Raw genomic sequence first — 21,071 nt, 5'->3', positions numbered from 1 at the left:
TGCAAGTTCAAAGAACAATCATCAATATCACGGAAACCTAGCAAATCACACAAAGTTTTTGGAATCGTGGAAACACTAGCACCCAAATCACACAAAGCATAGCACTCATGATCTTTAATTTTTATTTTTATTGTAGGTTCCCACTCATCATAAAGTTTTATAGGGTTAGAAACTTCCAACTCAAGTTTTTCTTCATAAGATTGCATCAAAGCATCAACGATATGTTTAGTAAAAGCTTTATTTTGACTATAAGCAGGAGGAGAATTTAGCACGGATTGCAACAAGGAAATACAATATATCAAAGAGCAATTATCATAATTAAATTCCTTGAAATCCAAAATAGTGGGTTCATTGCTATTTAAAGTTTTAATCTCTTCAATCCCACTTTTATCAATTTTAGCATCAAGATCTACAAACTCCGAATCTTTGGAACACCTTCTAGGTAAAGGTGGCTCATCTTCAATCCCATCATTATCAAGATTCATATTGCAAAACAAATATTTAATAGGAGACACATCAATAACTTTTAGATCTTCATCTTTATTTTCATAGAAACTAGAATAACACGCTTTCACAAAGCAATCTTTCTTAGCACGCACCCTAGCGGTTCTTTCTTTGCACTCATCAATGGATATTCTTTTGCGAATTCATAAACTCCTTAACACTAGTCTCAAATTCAGAGGGAATCTTATTAAAATTTCCATAAGAATTGTTGTAGGAATTACCATAATTATTAGAGGAATTACTAGGAAATGACCTAGAATTAAAATTACCTCTATACGCGTTATTTCCAAAATTGTTCCTACCAACAAAATTCACATCCATAGATTCATTATTATTCTCAATCAAGGTAGACAAAGGCATATCATTAGGATCAGTAGGAGCACTCTTATTAGCAAAAAATTTCATAAGTTCATCCATCTTTCCACTCAAAACATTAATCTCTTCAATTGCATGCACTATTTTACTAGTAGATCTTTCGATGTGCCATTGAGAATAATTAACCATAATATTATCTAGGAGTTTAGTAGCTTCTCCTAAAGTGATTTCCATAAAAGTGTCTCTCGCGGCCGAATCTAAAAGATTTCTAGAAGCAAAATTCAATCCGACATAAAAATTCTGTATAATCATCCAAAGATTCAAACCATGTGTAGGGCAATTACGTATCATTAATTTCATCCTCTCCCAAGATTGTGCAATATGTTCATGACCAAGTTGCTTAAAATTCATAATATCGTTTCTAAGAGAGATGATTTTAGTGGGAGGAAAATACTTAGAGATAAAAGCATCTTTGCACTTATTCCACGAATCAATACTATTTTTAGGCAAAGACGAAAACCAAGCTTTAGCACGATCTCTAAGGGAAAAAGGAAATAGCTTCAATTTAACAATATCATTATCCACATCTTTCTTCTTTTGCATATCATACAAATCAACAAAGCTATTTAGATGGGTAGCGACATCTTCACTAGGAAGGCCGGCGAATTGATCTTTCATGACAAGATTCAATAAAGCAGCATTAATTTCACAAGATTCAGCATCGGTAAGAGGAGCAATCGGAGTGCTAATAAAATCATTGTTGTTGGTATTGGTAAAGTCACACAATTTAGTATTATCTTGAGCCATCGTGACAAGCAAGCAATCCAACACACAAGCAAACAAGAAACAGGCAAAAAGGCAAATAGAAAAAGAGAAGGGGAACGGAAAAAGAGGGGGCGAAAGGAAAAGAGGGCGAATAAAACGGCAAGGGTGAAGTGGGGAGAGGAAAACGAGAGACAAATGGGAAATAATGTAATGCGAGGGATAAGGGTTTGTGATGGGTACTTGGTATGTCTTGACTTGTGCGTAGACTCCGGCAATGGTGCCAGGAATGGCTCGTTGTCAGGAGTCAAATCTTGACTTGACTTGGCGCGAATCTCCCCGGCAACAGCGCCAGAAATCCTTCTTGCTACCTCTTGAGCACTGCGTTGGTTTTCCCTTGAAGAGGAAAGGGTGATGCAGCAAAGTAGCGTAAGTATTTCGCTCAGTTTTTGAGAACCAAGGTATCAATCCAGTAGGAGATCACGCTCGAGTCCCACACACCTACACAAACAAATAAGAACCTCGCAACCAACACGATAAAGGGGTTGTCAATCCCTTCACGGTCAGTTACGAGAGTGAGATCTGATAGATATGATAAGATAATTTTTTGGTATTTTTATGATAAAGTGACATAAAGATGCAAAGTAAAATAAACGGCAAAGGAAATAACTAAGTGTTGTAAGATTAATATGATGGAAGATAGACCCCGGGGCCATAGGTTTCACTAGTGGCTTCTCTCAAGAGCATAAGTATTACAGTGGGTAAACGAATTACCGTCGAGCAATAGATAGAATTGAGCATAGTTATGAGAATATGTAGGTATGATCTTGTATATAGGCATCACGTCCGCGACAAGTAGACCGAAACGATTCTGCATCTACTACTATTACTCCACACATCGACCGCTATCCGGCATGCATCTAGAGTATTAAGTTCATAAGAACAGAGTAATGCTTTAAGTAAGATGACATGATGTAGAGGGATAAAATCATGCAATATGATATAAACCCCATCTTTTTATCCTTGATGGCAACGTTACAATACGTGTCGGTTCCCTTTCTGTCACTGGGATTGAGCACCGTAAGATTGAACCCAAAGCTAAGCACTTCTCCCATTGCAAGAAAGATCAATCTAGTAGGCCAAACCAAACTGATAATTCGAAGAGACTTGCAAAGATAAACCAATCATACATAAAAGAATTCAGAGGAGATTCAAATATTGTTCATAGATAAACTGGATCATAAACCCACAATTCATCGGATCTCGACAAACACACTTCAAAAGAAGATTACATCGAATAGATCTCCAAGAAAATCGAGGAGAACTTTGTATTGAGATCCAAAGAGAGAGAAGAAGCCATCTAGCTATAACTATGGACCCGAAGGTCTGAAGTAAACTACTCACACATCACCGAAGAGGCCATGGAGTTGATGTAGAGGCCCTCCGTGATCAATGCCCCCTCCGGCGGAGCTCCGAGAAAGGCCCTGAGATGGGATCTCTCGGGTACAAAAGGTTGCGGTGGTGGAATTAGGTTTTCATGGTGCTCCTGGATGTTTGGGGGGTACGTGGACATATATAGGAGGAAGAAGTACGTCGGTGGAGCAACGAGGGGCCCACGAGGGTGGAGGGCGCGCCCAGGGGGTAGGTGCGCCCCCTGCCTCGTGCCCTCCTCGATCGTTTCTTGATGCCCACTCCAAGTCTCCTGGATCACGTTTGTTGAGAAAATCACGTTCCTGAAGGTTTCATTCCGTTTGGACTCAGTTTGATATTCCTTTTCTTCGAAACCCTAAAATAGGCAAAAAACATCAATTTGGCCTGGGCCTTCGGTTAGTAGGTTAGTCCCAAAAATGATATAAAAGTGTAAAATAAAGCCCATTAACATCCAAAATAGATAATATAATACCATGGAGCAATAAAAAATTATAGATATGTTGGAGACGTATCAGCAGACAGCCGCCCCGTGAGACGATCTGAACGGCGAGAGAGAGGATGGCAGGAAGCATCGTCGGGCCAACATCTTTTCTCCTCTTGCAGCAGGGTTCGGTCGACGAAGACTCCACCGGCTCGCTTTGGCACGACACCCTCACAAACGGCACCTTGTAGATGCTCAATCCTTCAATCTCTGGTGGATGCTCCATCTGGGATCGATACTCCCACCACTGCTCCCTCACGATCGGATTCGGTGAATCTGTTTACTCTATGGCCCAGAGGAGCAGCTCTATGTACTCCCGCGTGACTCCCTTCGGGAGTATCATCGCATTTTTGCTCTATTGCAGATATTTGTCCATGGATGTCGCCGCTAGTTGGTCCTTTTTGTCAAACCAAGACTGTATCTCCAACATCCTAGCTAGCTTCACAGGGTCGCCGTCTGCGATCCTCACGTATCGATTGTACTCCTCCATCGATCTACTTCTCCACAACACCTTCACTCACCGGCGGTGGTTTTTGAATGGAAGAGGAGAGGAGCAGCGCTGGTTTTGGATTAGAACCGGAGAGGAGCGACGCTGGTTTTGGATTGGAATAGGAGAGGAGGGGCGGTGGTTTTGAAATGGAAGAGGTGAGGAGCGGCGCTGGATTTAGATTGGAATAGGAGAGGAGCGCCAGTGATTTAAGAGGAGAGGAGCGGCGCTGGTCTTGGAAGTATTTTTTGTTTTGCGTATTTTGGGTCAAAGTTTGACCACGTACTCTATTTGCCAAGCAAAATGTGAACGCATGTCACCAAAAATTGTATCGTTTGGTTCGTATCTGAATGTACTTTCAAATTATATTATTTTTGCAACATATAACATATATTTTATTTGTGAAAATCATGGTCAATTATGACCTAGAATAAAAGGAAGACTAGTTAATGTGGGGTCGCTTTCTTAATTGAAGGGTAAACTGATTTTGATTTTGATCCAGTCACAGCGCGCCGGCCCTCTCGTCCAAACCTAAATCGCTGCCGCATGCTCCTCTCCCTCTTCTCCATTGCAAAATCACCTCCTCTCCTCTCCATCATCTCCATTCCAACATCACCATCTCGCTTCTCCCTCTTCTCCATTGCAAAACCACCTCCTCTCTCCTTGGACAAGGATCCCCTGACGTAGCCTGTCCCGCCATTGAGACACTGACACATGGGTCCCACCTAGCGCCGGGCCCACCTGTCTGCGACCGAAAGGCAGGGAAACCTCTCCTCTCCATCATCTCCATTCCAAAACCACCATTTCGCCTCTCCCTCTTCTCCATTTCAAAACTACCCCTCTCCTCTCCATCATCTCCATTCCAAAACCACCATCTCGCCTCTCCCTCTTCTCTATTGCAAGACCACCGTCTCTCCTCCCATCTTCCGAAGCTAGCACCGGACCACTCAGAAGGACATCTATGGAGAGGATGCAGCAGCGAATCAGGTAGATCACCGGCGATGACCAGGGAAAGTTAGCCAGGTTGAAGGAGATCCTTACTTGGTTTTACAATGAGTGGGAGATTTCGAGGACGGTGAGGGCCATGTGGCAATGTATGCGAAAGAGCGAGACGGCGGTGATGTACTCCTCGGCGGCAGTCACGCCGCAGTCCTTCGAGTTCATCGAGTATATCCTTTGGGCGATGGAGCAATGTAGCGACCAGACCTCAAACGGTCTGATCTCTGTGCTCCAGTGTCATCCCTGGATCAGTAATGCTGACACCGCACAGTACTCGGAGGATTTATAGCAGAGTAGCAATCACACACTTATTACATCGAGTGTCTCAAAAGAGAACTTATTACAATAAATATGGCTTAAGGCCATCTAATAACGATAACAGCGGAAGGCTTGGAAGATAAGTGAGTCCATCAACTCCAACGGCATCACTGAGTATAGAACCATGACCTAAAACTCCTTAATCGTCATCTGAAAAGTCTGCAACATTAACGTTGCAGCCCGAAACGGGTCAGCACATGGAATATGCTGGCAAGGTAACACATAGAGAGTAATGGAATGAAACAGCTATACTATATGCATATTTGGCTGGTGGAAAGCTCTATGGTTACAGTTTTGCGTAAAGCCAATTTTTCCCTACTTCAAAGGAATAAATTTATTTAACTATCATGGTAGTTGTTAAACATTGAGAATGGTTGACAGCATCCTCAATCCCAATTAAACATCATCATTAAACATAACCCAACAAAATTAATTTAGAGTAACATGTTGAGATTCACATGAAAATCCAAGTACTAGATACTCAAGATGTCCATAACTAGGGACACGGCTAACCATGATTAGTTTATTACACTCTGCAGAGGTTTGCGCACTTTTCCCCACAAGACTCGATCGCCTCCGTTTGGTTTCTCGCACTACATGGTGTTTGAGAAGACGGATGACCGAGACATAGTATTTCAGAAGCATTTGCACCTTACGATGGGTAGACCGTACCACCTACAACCCCTACCTCTGCTAGTCTACCACTGTAAGAGTTCACACGACTTAATCAACTATGCTAGAGCCCATAATAGCTTGTGGCTGCACACGGAAGTTTCTAGTATGAATAGTCTCATGATCCTTTTGAGCCTGGGTGGCGGTCCAAAAGAAAACAGGCAAGTCCTGGAATACCCAGGTGCCTCAATCCACCCAGATGTGTGTTTAAGTTGCCACCTTAGATAAACCATTAATTAACAATCTCACATCTGTCATGGACATCACTCACCCAATCCACGTCTACTAGCATAGCATGGCATAATAAGCAAACGCAGAAGTAACTCCCAAAGGTTTGATAATAACAGGTAATAGGTACTACCTCATCTACTTCCCATCCCACAATTTAATTAGATCCTAATCATGCAATGTGTGAGGGTTGATCTAATGCCATAAAACTGGGTAGTAGAAAAGGTATGATCAAAGTGTTACTTGCCTTGCTGATGATCCGGGAAACCTAGAGATTCGAAGTAACAGGCGGCGCACTCCGGGTATTCTATCGCAGACAAACAAACAAGCATACAATAAGTACTCATCTAATGCATAGGTAAAATGCAAATAAGATATCTAACCAGAAGGTTCATCTTAAGAACTCCGGTTGGCAAAAAGAATCAAATCGAACGAAACAACGAAAGTCAAACGGCGAAAGAAAACAACTTCGTTCTACTAATCTGGATCTAGGGAAAATTTTACAGTAGCAAAATCTTGTTTAAGTTGGTGAAACGGTTAGAGGGTTTCGAGACGAAATTCTAGGCGCTTGAATCGCCTGATTCCGATAAACGAGCGAAAAGTTATACTAAAACGAAAATCAGATCAGGAATCGCGATCAGAAAAATCGCGGATTTAATCCGAGAAAAAGAAAAACGACGAACGCTCGCTAGAACGAACGAACGGACGAACGCTCACTATTTAAATAAACCAGAAAAACCGATCTATTTAAAAAAATGAATCTAAAAAACCGACGAGACCGATTTTTTTTTAAAAACATTGGCACGGAAAACGAGGCGGCGGCGAACCTCGGCGGCGGCGCCCGGCGACGGCGGCGCGGCGCGGCGGCGGCGGCGGTGGGGTGGCGGCTGGGGCGGGGTCGGCGGCTGGGCTAGGGTTTCCCCCGGGTGGGCTGCCCCGGCTTATATACCCTAGTCGGGCCGGAGTCCTAGTCGGACACGGCCCGTTAGGTCGGTTCGTTTTTTTTAAATTATTCCGCTCAGAAGAAAAATAAAAAGAAATACTAAACAGACTCCAAAAATTCCGAAATAAATTTTCACGGGCTTCTAAAATCAAGCCGCACAAGGCGAACATTTATTTGGGACCTAAATGAAATTTTGAAAAACACACATTTTTCCTAAATTCAAATAAAACACCGAAAAACTCCGAAATAAAATCTTATTTGATTTTATTATTAAATCCTCAATATTTCTTTATTTTGGGAAAGTCATTTTATTCCCTCTCTCATATTTTTGTAATAGAAATAATTGATGATAAAATAAATAAAATCAAATGATCATATTCTCAAAATTTGAGAAAACTCAAATATGAAAATAACGAAATCCCCAACTCTCTCGGTGGGTCATTGAGTTGCGTAGAATTTCTAGGATCAACCAAAATGCAAAATAAAATATGATATGCATTGATGATCTAATGTATAACATTCCAAATTGGAAATTTGGGATGTTACAAGCAAACTGATTTGCCCGAGGCGAAAGTCGGGCGGAGGTGGTGGGCGTACAGGTCGAAGGTCGAGCACCCAAAGGATAACGAATCGATCGAGTACGGTGTGTCGTTCGTGAGGGTGCAGAGCTAGCCGGAGCCACAAGAGTATTCGTTCTCGCACCGCAAGAGGAGGCCGGATGGTGCGACGCTGCTTCCCTGCCATTCTCCACGGTTCCCTCGATGCGCGCCTCGTTTCAACGGCATCGGTAGGGTTTAAGGTAAGCTTCACACTAACCTAATCTTCCATCCGCTTATGCTTACAATCAGTGTGACAGCTAATAAAAATCATGCTTACTATCAGTCTCCGAGTACTACGCCAATCACCCTAAAATAGCTATGGACCTTTGGGTCAAAGTTGTGACACTGTGTACAAATAAGGAAAAATAGATTGGTGCTTCTTTCAGAAAAGAGTACACCCTAGAAAACTGCCAATATAAGCTACTAGTTTTTTTTGAAGTCTAAGCTACTAGTATTTGGTTAGAGGATTTGCTGCCGAGAAAGATCCGTCCACAGTGAGCGCCACACATCCCACTGATGGTGGTGGATGCCAATGCTTAGATGGAGCAGGGTTGGTGTCGGTAATTTTTACTTGGCACCTCGTACTCTGCATATATGCCGGTTCCATCCATACATTTGTGTAGTTCCACCAAAATGCAGCTGAATAACCCTGTTTGCACAAACAATGAAAAGGCGTTATTACATTATAGTGGCACTAGTTGATGAAACATACACTAATAAATAGAAGAAAATATTGCGATAGTATCATAGTATGCCATGCCGCGAGGGCGAGATGGGCCCTGTGACGCCTCATATGGCACGCCTCATACTGGAAATCGACCCAAGTCTCCCCGATACACCTTCTGCCAGTGAAGAACATCAGTGTACAGCGGTAGTACAAGGAGGGCCCTTAAGACATCCCAATCTCTATTTTTGTGCGGATCAACTAAAATTAAGCACCACAGTTTGCAGAAATGCTTAAACATTAACAATGGGACTAGTTGATGAAACATATACTCACAAAGAGAAGCACTTTATTTATCTACATTGGAAATGAAATGATAGAGAGGACACTCGCTCTATTTTAACTATATTATTACTTCATTTTATCAGTGGCACTAGGGTCGATCAGGTGGAAAACGAGGTGTACGGTGCGTCGCAAGGATGGAGGCCGGGGGTGCTTAGACTGGGATGCTGAAGCTGGCTCTTTCAGTCCCTATCTTCCCCTCAGATGTTTCTGTGGTACCATTTGGGTTGTAATCCAAACTTGGTCGAGCTGGTGCTGCGTCCCCCTACCTGCCTAGCTTATGTGGCGAACTTGTCTCCTGCTAGTACTCAGTTCGTTCTAGTAGTAGTTGCATAACTGCCCCTTTACACTAAGATGTTGTCGGATAATGGTTCTCTATGGTTGGATTTCTTTAATGAAATCGGAGGAAACCCCCTCTTTCGATATATAAAAAAATTAGTGCCACTAGCGGTGCCAAAACATTGCCTCAAATTAATAGTGCCACTAGATTAAGGTGCAGAATAATAACATTACTGCTTTATCATGGCAGTGCCAAAACAGTAGCACAAGAGCATACTCAACATGCAGGATCTTTGGTAAACGGTCAGACCAAAAAGGAACATACCTCGTGATGGGAACCATGTCTGCAGTCAACACCATTGGTGAAGGGATGACACTAGTCACCAACATGGATGATTCAATTCATGGGACCTTTTGGTGCAGTTCACCTAAAATGAAGCAATGTCCCATGAGCTAGCGCCTTCTTCTTCATTTTTTTAAAGAAAAGGGCTCCAGCCCTGGTTCCATTTTCATCAGAAAACAAAAGCCACGAAGCTTCTTCTTCATTAGTTGCAATAAAATTGAGCAACATCAAGGTTGGTTGTGAAGCTCTTGGAATGTTCAACTATAATTTTGATATCATTTGTCTAGTTGAACTAAGATCAAGCGTGAAATGTATGTCTCTGTTTGCACAAAAAAGGTGGAAAGGAGGGTGACAAACAAGTGATGAAACATACATCAAATGAAAAGAAGCATGTTCCTTATCTGAATGGAAATCCTACAAGGACAATAGCAATTTCTAAAGCAGCAACATTGCTAGATATTAGTGTGGGCATTAGGATTAACTATGCCAACCATTAAATACGACATTACTTTAATGGTGCCATTGCTTCATTTTACCAACAACATTGGTTTAACATGTCCTTACTTTTAGCAGTGCGACTGCTACATATTACCAGTGGCATTACATAAGAGTGGCTCGGGGCAACAAACACCATAACAGGATATCTGGGTTGGTCCCATTTTTGTTCGGTATAGGCACCTTATACTGTGTGACACTAGCAAATCTAGTGTTGGACTTACTCTGTTGACTTTTCCCCCAGCCCCACTTTCTTTCCTTTTTCAACCAATAGATTGGGTTTATATTGAGTTTGTACTACGTTTCCCTTTATTTCCCTATTAGACCTAGAGACCAGTTGGATAGCCAGTCTCTGCTACTTTTCGCCCCCATTATTTCCTCTTTCGACCAAGTCCTAGATTCAGGTAACAAATCTTCCCCCACCCCCACCCCACCCCCTTTCTTCCTTGTTTGAACCAAGTAGTACTAGATTTGAGTGCATGTAATAGTTTTACCTCTTAACAGTAAATATTTAGGTGGCTTTCGAACAGCCGATCGATCCTACTCCCTCCGTTCCAAAATAGATGACTCAACTTTGTACTAACTTTAGTACAAAGATAATACAAAGTTGGGTCATCTATTTTGGAACGGAGGGAGTATCTACGAGGGGGCCAGGGAAATAGTAAAAGATACAAATGCAGTGATGTCAGGAGCTCGGGAAGTAGAGCAAGGCCGGTTTCGAAGGAAGTTATACCTGAGGGTCGCCGGGATGTCGCTAGGTGGGCGGCGGGAGGCCGGATCTGCCCACACTACGGCAGCGAGGAAGAAGGGGTTGGAGGCCCTCCCTAGCCAACAGTGCTTGGGAGAGAACGGCAAGACACGCTAATCGAGACGCGCCGGTAGTGGGTAAGAGCCGTCACCGAGGACGACCGCATGAACATTGCACCTTCGCACCTTCCCCGACGGAGAGGATCCGGCTGGATCTGTGACCAGTGGTGAGCAGAGAGAGAGAGAGTGTGGCCACTGCTGTCGTGTTTAGATCTGGAGAGGACGAGATAGTGTGAAGGGAGCAACACTAGCAAGCAAGCGCGAAGGCTCCTGCCTATATATAGTGGAGTACTACTAGATTTCTTTTGTCTACCGGAGCCGGCTTGACCTCGTCAATGACCGTCTTCATGCACGTGCCCCGGAGGCGCAGTTGTCCTCATTTTGATCTGAAGCACCAGATTATAACATGACAAGAAACCATAACCTCACTGCCCAAAGGAGACAACATGAATCCCGACAGACAAACTAGACGAGGATCAAAGCTCAAATTAAAGATAAACTCGTAGAAAAGGGGTGCATCGATAGATGCCCTAATTAACATAGCCGGCTTGACATAGATGCTAGCCGAGTAGTCTTCGTGCATGTGGCCCCCATGACTAGCGCCTTGGAGGAACTCAGTTGTCGCTGTTTAACCCTCACAGTGATCCGAAGCACATGACACCTAATTTTGCGAGATGACAAGAAACCTTTTTTTAGATTTCTCACCAGAACTACAACCCTGTACAACACAGCCTGCATGATATGTAGACGACAACCAATCCAGGCGTGTCTGCTGGAGTCTGGTCACATGCATGGACGAACTGATCTTCCGTGTCATGCAGGGATCGTCCAGGCACCAATGTTGAGGCCTCCACCAACGTATGTACAACACTTCTCTAGTACTATCGCTCATCTCTCTCTTCTATTAACTCATCCGACTTGCGGGGCCGGGGAGTGTGCCTATGGTCGGTTCTCAATTGCGGTCCCACATGTGTGTGCAGACACAATATGACACGCGTTCCATTCAGAGAGCGGCGTGCCAGACCGACCGACTGTCTAGGGTGCGACGCGAATGCGACGGGCGTGCTGTATACTGTACTCCGTAAATGTGTACTGCTGTTTCTTGAGGCTTTGCTCCATGGCGCAATCCATGGATACAAAATTAGTATATTGTATTGTTTAAAAGTCGAGGGCGGGGCTTTTCCCGCGCGGTAGGCGGGGCAGTTCCGCCTATTCAGTTCGACAGAGACGCGGGAAGATGAGGGAGTAGGCTGCTGCAAATGTAGGGCTGCGTGATTTGACAGCGAGTTAATGCTGGACAGATGGGGCCTGGTGATTTGACTTGCCATTATCATTTTAACTACGGCGCTACGACCGGCGTGCCTCTCCCGATGCTCCACCATGTAGAGGCTGGCTCTTGCTTGAGAGCCCACTCCTCCACTTTTTCCTTGCCTCTTTCCCCCACATATGCAAAAATGCCATGTAAAGCGGGCTTATAGCCCACTATTGTACTTGATCCCATGATAACCCACAAGTATAGGGGATCGCAACAATTTCGGAGGGTAGAGTATTCAACCCAAATTTATTGATTCGACACAAGGGGAGAAGTATTTAGTAGCAAAATAATATGATAGTAGTGGTAACGGTAGCAAAAGTAACAGTTGCAAAAGTAATATTTTTGGGTTTTGTAGTGATTGTAACAGTAGCAGCGGAAAAGTAAATAAGCAAAGAACAATATAGGAAAAGCTCGTAGGCAATGGATCGGTGATGGAGAATTATGCCAGATGCGATCGATCATGCAACAATTATAGCATAGGGTGACACAGAACTAGCTCCAATTCATCAATGTAATGTAGGCATGTATTCCGAATATAGTCATACGTGCTTATGGAAAAGAACTTGCATGTCATCTTTTGTCCTACCCTCCCGTGGCAGCGGGGTCCTATTGGAAACTAAGGGATATTAAGGCCTCCTTTTAATAGAGTACCAGACCAACGCATTAACACATAGTGAATACATGAACTCCTCAAACTACGGTCATCACCGGGGGTGGTCCCGATTATTGTCACTTCGGGGTTGCCGGATCATAATACATAGTAGGTAACTATAGACTTGCAAGATAGGATCAAGAACTCTCATATATTGATGAAAACATAATAGGTTCAGATCTGAAATCATGGCACTCGGGCCCTAGTGACAAGCATTAAGCATAGCAAAGTCATAGCAACATCAATCTCAGAACATAGTGGATACTAGGGATCAAACCCTAACAAAACTAACTCGATTACATGATAAATCTCATCCAACCCATCACTGTCCAGCAAGCCTACGATGGAATTACTCATGCACGGCGGTGAGCATCATGAAATTGGTGATGGAGGAAGGTTGATGATGACAATGGCGACGGATTCCCCTCTCTGGAGCCCCGAACGGACTCCAGATCAGCCCTCTCGAGAGAGTTTAGGGCTTGGCGGGGGCTCCGTATCGTAAAACATGATGAATCCTTCTCCCTGATTTTTTTTCTCCCCGAAAGTGAATATATGGAGTCAAGGTCGAGGTCGGTGGAGCATTAGGGGGCCCACGAGGCAGGGGGCGCGCCCAGGGGGCAGGTGCGCCCCCACCCTCATGGACAAGTGGAGGCCCCCCTGACGTGGATTCTTCTTCCAGTATTTTTTTATATATTCCAAAATAATTCTTCGTTGATTTTCAGGTCATTCCGAGAACTTTTATTTCTGCACAAAAATAAAACCATGGCAATTCTGCTGAAAACAGCGTCAGTCCGGGTTAGTTCCATTCAAATCATGCAAGTTAGAGTCCAAAACAAGGGCAAAAGTGTTTGGAAAATTAGATACGACGGAGACGTATCAACTCCCCCAAGCTTAAACCTTTGCTTGTCCTCAAGCAATTCAGTTGATAAACTGAAAGTGATAAAGAAAAACTTCTACAAACTCTGTTTGCTCTTTTTGTTATAAATATGTAAAGCCAGCATTCAAGTTTTCAACAAAGATTATGAACTGACCATATTCACAATAACATTTAGGTCTCATGTTTACTCATATCAATGGCATAATCAACTAGCGAGCAATAATAATAAATCTCGGATGACAACACTTTCTCAAAACAATCATAATATGATATAACATGATGGTATCTCGCTAGCCCTTTCTGAGACCTCAAAACATAAATGCAGAGCACCTTTAAAGATCAAGGACTGACTAGACATTGTAATTCATGGTAAAAGAGATCCAGTCAAGCCATACTCAATGTAAACTAACAGTAATGGATGCAAATGACAGCGGTGCTCTCCAACTGGTGCTTTTTAATAAGAGGATGATGACTCAACATAAAAGTAAATAGATAGGCCCTTGGCAGAGGGAAGCAGGGATTTGTAGAGGTGCCAGAGCTCGGTTTTGAATTGGATATGAATAATATTTTGAGCGGTATACTTTCATTGTCAACATAACAACCGAGAGATCTCGATATCTTCCATGCTACACACATTATAGGCGGTTCCCAAATAGAATGGTAAAGTTTATACTCCCCTCCACCAACAAGCATCAATCCATGGCTTGCTCGAAACAACGAGTGGCTCCAACTAACAAAAATCATGGGAGAGTTTTGTTTGCAGTTATTTTGATTTGATTTGCATAAAGCATGGGACTGGGCATCCCGGTGACCAGCATGTTCTTGTGAGTGAGGAGCGGAGTCCACTCCTCTTGCGAATAACCCGCCTAGCATGGAAGATACAAACAACCCTAGTTGATACATGAGCTATTCGAGCATACAAAACAGAATGTTTATTTGAAGGTTTAGAGTTTGGCACATACAAATTTACTTGGAACGACAGGTAGATACCGTATATAGGTAGGTATGGTGGACTCATATGGAACAACTTTGGGGTTTATAGAATTTGATGCACACGCAGTATTCCCGCTTAGTACAACTGAAGGCTAGAAAAAGACTGGGAAGCGACCAGCTAGAGAGCGACAACAGTCATGAACATGCATTAAAATTAATCAACACCGAATGCAAGCATGAGTAGGATATAATGCACCATGAACGTAAATATCGTAGAGGCTATGTTGATTTTGTTTGAACTACATGCGTGAACATGTGCCAAGTCAAGCCACTCGAATAATTCAAAAGAGGATACCACCCTATCATACCACATCACAACCATTTTAATAGCATGTTGGCACGCAAGGTAAACCATTATAAGCTCCTAGCTAATTAAGCATGACATAAGCAACTATAATCTCTAATTCTCATTGCAAACATGTTTCTTTCATAATAGGCTGAATCAGGAATGATGAACTAATCATATTAACAAAAACAAGAGAGGTCGAGTTCATGCCAGCTTTTCTCATCCCAATAAGTTCATCATATGATCATCATTATTGCCTTTCACTTGCACGACCGAATAGTGTGGATAATAATAATTGCACGTGCATTGGACTAAGCTGGAATATGCAAGCATTCAATTCAAGAGAGAGGACAAGGTAATATGGGCTCTTTGTTAGATCAACAATAATGCATATGAGAGCCACTCAATCATTTTAATCATGGTCTTCTCCTCTCGACCCCCAAAGAATAAGAAAAGAAATAAAACTATTTACACGGGGAAGATCCCAACAAGCAAAAGAAGAACGAGAAATCTTTTTGGGTTTTCTTTTTAATTACTATTACTACAGGCATGGAAAGTAAACTAACTAAAAGCTACAACTATTTTTTGGTTTTTCTTAAGGTTTATCAACACACAAGAAGAAAGCATAAAAAGGGAAATAAACTAGCATAGATATTACAATGAAAAAGTATGAGCACCGACAACTAGCATGAGTGTGTGAACATGAATGTAATGTTGGTGAGAAATACGTACTCCCCCAAGCTTAGGCTTTTGGCCTAAGTTGGTCTATGGCCACGGCTGGCCTGGCGGATATCCAAAGTTGTAGTTGGGGTCGTACTGAGATGCAACGGCAATTGCCTGATGAGCTGCAGCTTGGAGGCGAGATGTCTCCGCCCTCCTCTCGTACTCGGTCGCCTCCTCCCTGGTTATAACATATCTCCCTTTTGCCTGAAAGTCAAAGAAAGTAGGAGCAGGGAGAGCGACGTGATATGTGCGTCGCCTGTCAAAGATTAGTCGGTACTGAAGGAAGTGATCATTCCTCTCAACAAACTGATGACGAACCATAGCATCATAATCTAAATAAGCAGGAGGTAACTCAATATCATATCCACGTATGGGCATCTCAAGAAACTTAGCTATACGAGTTGCATAAATTCCACCAAAGAAATCTCCATGAATACGATTATTATGCAACCTACGTGCAACAATAGCCCCCAAGTGCCTAGAGACTATATCATGCATTAAAACTACTTTTGACCATATAAATTTGACATGCAAGCTGAAGAACAGGTTAATCTAAGTAGCAAAAATTTGCAATAAATAAAGCACTAGAACAAAAAAACTACTTGGACCATTGGAGGATTCACATACCAAAGAACAATCCCCCAAAGCAGTTTTGTGAATGGAGCTTTGAGCTAGGAGATCGAAAATGGCAGCAGGATGAGCTTGGACTCGGGTTTGAGCTGGCTAGTTTTTTTTTTTGGGGGAAGAAGGAGTGTGTGGTAGCTGGAATAAGTGGAGGGGACCCACATGGGGTCCACGAGGCAGGGGGGCGCGCCCAGGGGGTGGGCGCGCCCTGGACCCTCGTGGCCAGGTGCTTGCTCCCCCTGATGAGTTCTCAGTGCCATATTCTCAAATATTCTAGAAAAAATCATATTTAAATTTTAGGGCATTTGGAGAACTTTTATTTTCGGGGTATTTTTTATTGCATTGATAATTCAGACAACAGACAGAGAAATACTATTTTTGCTTTATTTAATATAAATAACAGAAAATAAAAGGATGGTCCAGAGAGTTGTGTTTTCTAAATTCATCCATCTCATGCTCATCAAAACGAATCCACTAACAAGATTGATCAGGTCTTGTTAACAAACTCATTCCGAATAACATGGAACCGGAGAATTTTCGAATAACACTATGTTACCTCAACGGGGATATGCACGTCCCCAATAATAAGAATATCATATTTCTTCTTGACAGTAGGTAGAGGAAATTCAAAACCTCCAATAGTAATTGTTGAAAATTTTCCAATAGAATTGATACTGTGGACTTGAGGTTGTTTCCTCAAAAAGTGTATCGTATGCTCATTAGCATTAACATGAAAAGTGACATTGCCTTTGGTGCAATCAATAACAGCCCCTGCAGTATTCAAAAAGGGTCTTCCAAGAATAATAGACATACTATCGTCCTTGGGAATATCAAGAATAGCAAAGTCCGTTAAAATAGTAACATTTGCAACCACAACAGGCACATCCTCACAAATAGCAACATGTATAGCAGTTGATTTATTAGCCATTTGCAAAGATATTTCAGTAGGTGTCAACTTATTCAAATCAAGTCTACGATATAAAGAGAGAGGCATAACACTAACACCGGCTCCAAGATCACATAAAGCAGTTTTAACATAGTTTCTTTTAATGGAGCATGGTATAGTTGGTACTCCTGGATCTCCAAGTTTCTTTGGTATTCCACCCTTAAAAGTATAATTAGCAAGCATGGTGGAAATTTCAGCTTCTGGTATCTTTCTTTTATTAGTAACAATTTCCTTCATATATTTAGCATAAGGATTCATTTTAAGCATATCAGTCAAATGCATACGCAAAAAGATAGGTCTAATCATTTCAGCAAAGCGCTCAAAATCCTCATCATCCTTTTTCTTGGATGGTTTAGGAGGAAAAGGCATGGGTTTCTGAACCCATGGTTCTCTTTCTTTACCGTGCTTCCTAGCAACAAAGACTCTCTTATCATAACGTTGATTCTTTGATTGTGGGTTATCAAGATCAACAACAGGTTTAATTTCTACATCATTATTATTACTAGGTTGAGCATCAACATGAACATCATCATTAACATTATCACTAGGTTCATGTTCATTACCAGCTTGTGTTTCAGTATCAGAAATAGAAATATCATTGGGATTCTCAGGTGTGTCAACAACAGGTTCACTAGAAGCATGCAAAGTCCTATCATTTTTCTTTTTGTTCCTTTTAGAAGGACTAGGTGCATCTACATTAGATCTCTGAGAATCTTGCTAAATTCTCTTAGGGTGGCCCTCAGGAAAGAAAGGTTCCTGAGTCACTTTACCTCCTCTAGTTGCAACTCTAATAGAAAAGTCATTATTTTTACTATTCTGTTCATTGAGAAAATCATTCTGAGCTTTAAGTACTTGTTCTACTTGAGTGGTAACCATAGAAGCATGTTTACGAATAAGTTTAAGTTCACCTTTAACATTAGCCATATAATCACTCAAGTGTTCAATCATATAAGCATTATGCTTCAATTGTCTACCAACATAAGCATTAAAATCTTCTTGCTTAACCATAATATTATCAAACTCATCTAAGCATTGGCTAGCAAACTTAGCAGGAGGGGTTTCAGCTTTATCATATCTATAGAGAGAATTTACCTTTACTAACTGTGTCGGGTTATCGAGACCATGTGTTTCTTCAATAGGTGCTGAATTAAGACCATTTATTTCTTCAACAGGAGGTAAATTCTTAACATCTTCAACTTTTATACCTTTTTCTTTCATAGATTTCTTTGCCTCTTGCATATCTTCAGGACTGAGAAATAGAATACCCCTTTTCTTTGGAGTTGGCTTAGGAGTTGGTTCAGGAAGTGTCCAATTATTTTCATTAGTCAACATATTATTCAATAGAATTTCAGCTTGATCAACTATTCTTTCCCTGAAAACACAACCATCACAACTATCCAGGTGGTCTCTGGAAGCATCGGTTAGTCCATTATAAAAGATATCAAATATTTCATTTTTCTTGAGAGGATGATCAGGCAAAGCATTAAGTAATTAGAGAAGCCTCCCCCAAGCTTGTGGGAGACTCTCTTCTTCAATTTGCACAAAATTACATATTTCCCTTAAAGCAGCTTCTTTCTTATGAGCGGGGTAATATTTAGCAGAGAAGTAGTAAATCATATCCTAGGGACTACGCACACAACCAGGATCAAGAGAACTAAACCATATCTTAGCATCACCCTTTAATGAGAACAAAAATAATTTAAGGATATAATAGTAACAAGTTTTCTCATCATTCAGGGTAGCTATATCATTTAATTTAGTAAGAAGTGCCGTGGCAGTTTCAGATTCATAGCCATAGAAAGGATCAAATTCAACCAAAGTAATTAACTCAGGATCGACAGAGAAATCATAATCCTTATCAGTAACAAAGATAGGTGAAGTAGCATAAGCAGGATCATATTTCATTCTAGCATTCATAGTTTTTTCTTTAAGCTTAGCTAATAATTTCTTAAGGTCAGATCTATCATTGCAAGCAAGAAAGTCTCTAGCAGTTTCTTCATCCATAACATAACCCTCAGGCACAATAGGCAATTCATATCTAGGGGGAGAATATTCATCATCACTTTCATCAATATTATCAGTTTGAATAATTTCATTCTCTCTAGCCCTAGCAAGTTGTTCATCAAGAAATTCACCAAGTGGCACAGTAGTATCAAGCATAGAAGTAGTTTCATCATAACTATCATGCATAAAAGAAGTGGCATCGTTAATAACATGCAGCATATCAGAATTAATAGCAGAAGTAGGTTTAGGTGTCGCAAGTTTACTCAAAACAGAAGGTGAATCAAGTGCAGAGCTAGATGGCAGTTCCTTACCTCCCCTCGTAGTTGAGGGATAAATCTTGGTTCTTGGATCTTTCAAGTTCTTCATAATGGTAAGCAAATATAAATCTCAAGTGACTCAAAGAATAGAGCTATGCTCCCTGGCAACGGCGCCAAAAAATGTTCTTGATAACCCACAAGTATAGGGGATCGCAACAGTTTTCGACGGTAGAGTATTCAACCCAAATTTATTGATTCGACACAAGGGGAGCCAAAGAATATTCTCAAGTATTAGCAGCTGAGTTGTCAATTCAACCACACCTGGATAACTTAATATCTGTAGCAACAGAGGCGAAGCCATGTTGGGGCCATGTAGTCAAGCGACTACACAGGAAATCGGTAAGTTAACTACCCCAGGTAATATATGACTACACAAAGGCCCAGCCGTATTAGCTTTGTGTGACATTTGACTGGGCTAAAAAAATCAATGGGATCTTTGGACGGCCCGATTGCATTAGTGCCTGTGGTTGCGAACGTGTAAGCCTGGGCTGGATCCCGTGATCTTCTCTTTGATGGTTCGACTTTGATTCCATCTCCTCCTTTGGCCCTGCACAGCCTCCATGACCTTTGTCCGTGCACAGCCGCCGGCCGCCGCAGCTTCGCCAATCATCATGCTCTCCATCAAGCTTCATCGATTTTAGCCGTGAGGAGCGAGTGACACACCGTTCCTGTCGACACCGGCGTCCGTCGGCATCCGGTATTGCTGTACGCTATACCTTTACTGATTGTGATTGGCATCACATCCAACACCAGAACGAGAACCCCTCCAGTTTGTAAGTTTTTTATCTTCTAATTATTATCTTCTACGAGCTGTGTAGGAACTATGATATTATAGATTTCTCTTCAATCTTCATTAAGAAAAATGGATCTTGTTAAATCCAGAACAGATGAAAGCAAAACTTCCAGAAAAAAATAATTGGATCTCATTTTTCATAGCACTATCATTTTTTTGTCAGGTCGTCATGTCAGTAAATCGATAAATTCATAAAAAAGTGGCGGTCTGAATCAGATGTAGCAAATTCTTCAAGGCAACCACTGGAAAATGAAAAAGAACAAACACCTATTGATGCTAGAGCTGCTTTGGAACGGGTACTAATTAACAACAATGCAAGACCACGCTCAACTGAAGAAGAAGAAGAACATGTTGATATATCCAATATTTCGCCGGATCCTGCAGACCGTAAGCCAATTTCCCAATACAAAACTGCCAAAGTTCATGATGATGTGCGAAGAGCTTACCTCCTAAGGGGCCCATGCCAACCTCATGGACATGTTTTCCGTCAAACTGATTTCAGTGGAATTCAACGTCGTTTTAACAAAGAATGGTTCAAGACATACAAGCCTTGGTTGGAGTATAGTATAAAGGAAGATGCTGCATTTTGTCTTGTCTGCTACTTGTTTCAAAATGAAAGTATAGGACGAGGTGGTTGATGAAGCTACGTACCTAGGGTAGGGTCATAGACCTGACCTAGACATCCTCCCCTAGGACAGCACCCTAAAGCCAGGATCATCCAAAGGGTACCATCATCCACTCGACCATAAACGTTCCACTCGAAAGAATCGATGCCACTTGACCGTCACAGAAGTCACTCGACGGGTAGAAGAGCTAAAGCCACTCTGCATATGCAATGGTTGAGCATTTACTTATAGACTTAATTGACATTT

The 21,071-nt window shown here is 41.9% G+C and overlaps 1 pseudogene; it reads right to left on the bottom strand.

Annotated features, from left to right (window-relative positions):
• Nucleotides 1-17,644: 17,644 nt before the first annotated feature.
• On the bottom strand, nucleotides 17,645-19,455 carry LOC147979205 (uncharacterized; annotated as a pseudogene).
• Between the last annotated feature and the right edge of the window lie 1,616 nt (nucleotides 19,456-21,071).

The sequence above is a fragment of the Triticum urartu genome, chromosome 3A (genome assembly GCF_056163025.1).
Source record: "Triticum urartu cultivar PI428250 chromosome 3A, HENAU_Tu73, whole genome shotgun sequence".
Classification (NCBI taxonomy): Eukaryota; Viridiplantae; Streptophyta; class Magnoliopsida; order Poales; family Poaceae; genus Triticum; species Triticum urartu.
The sequence above is the reverse complement of the archived record's forward strand: the minus strand, read 5'-3'. Positions and strand labels throughout refer to the sequence as shown.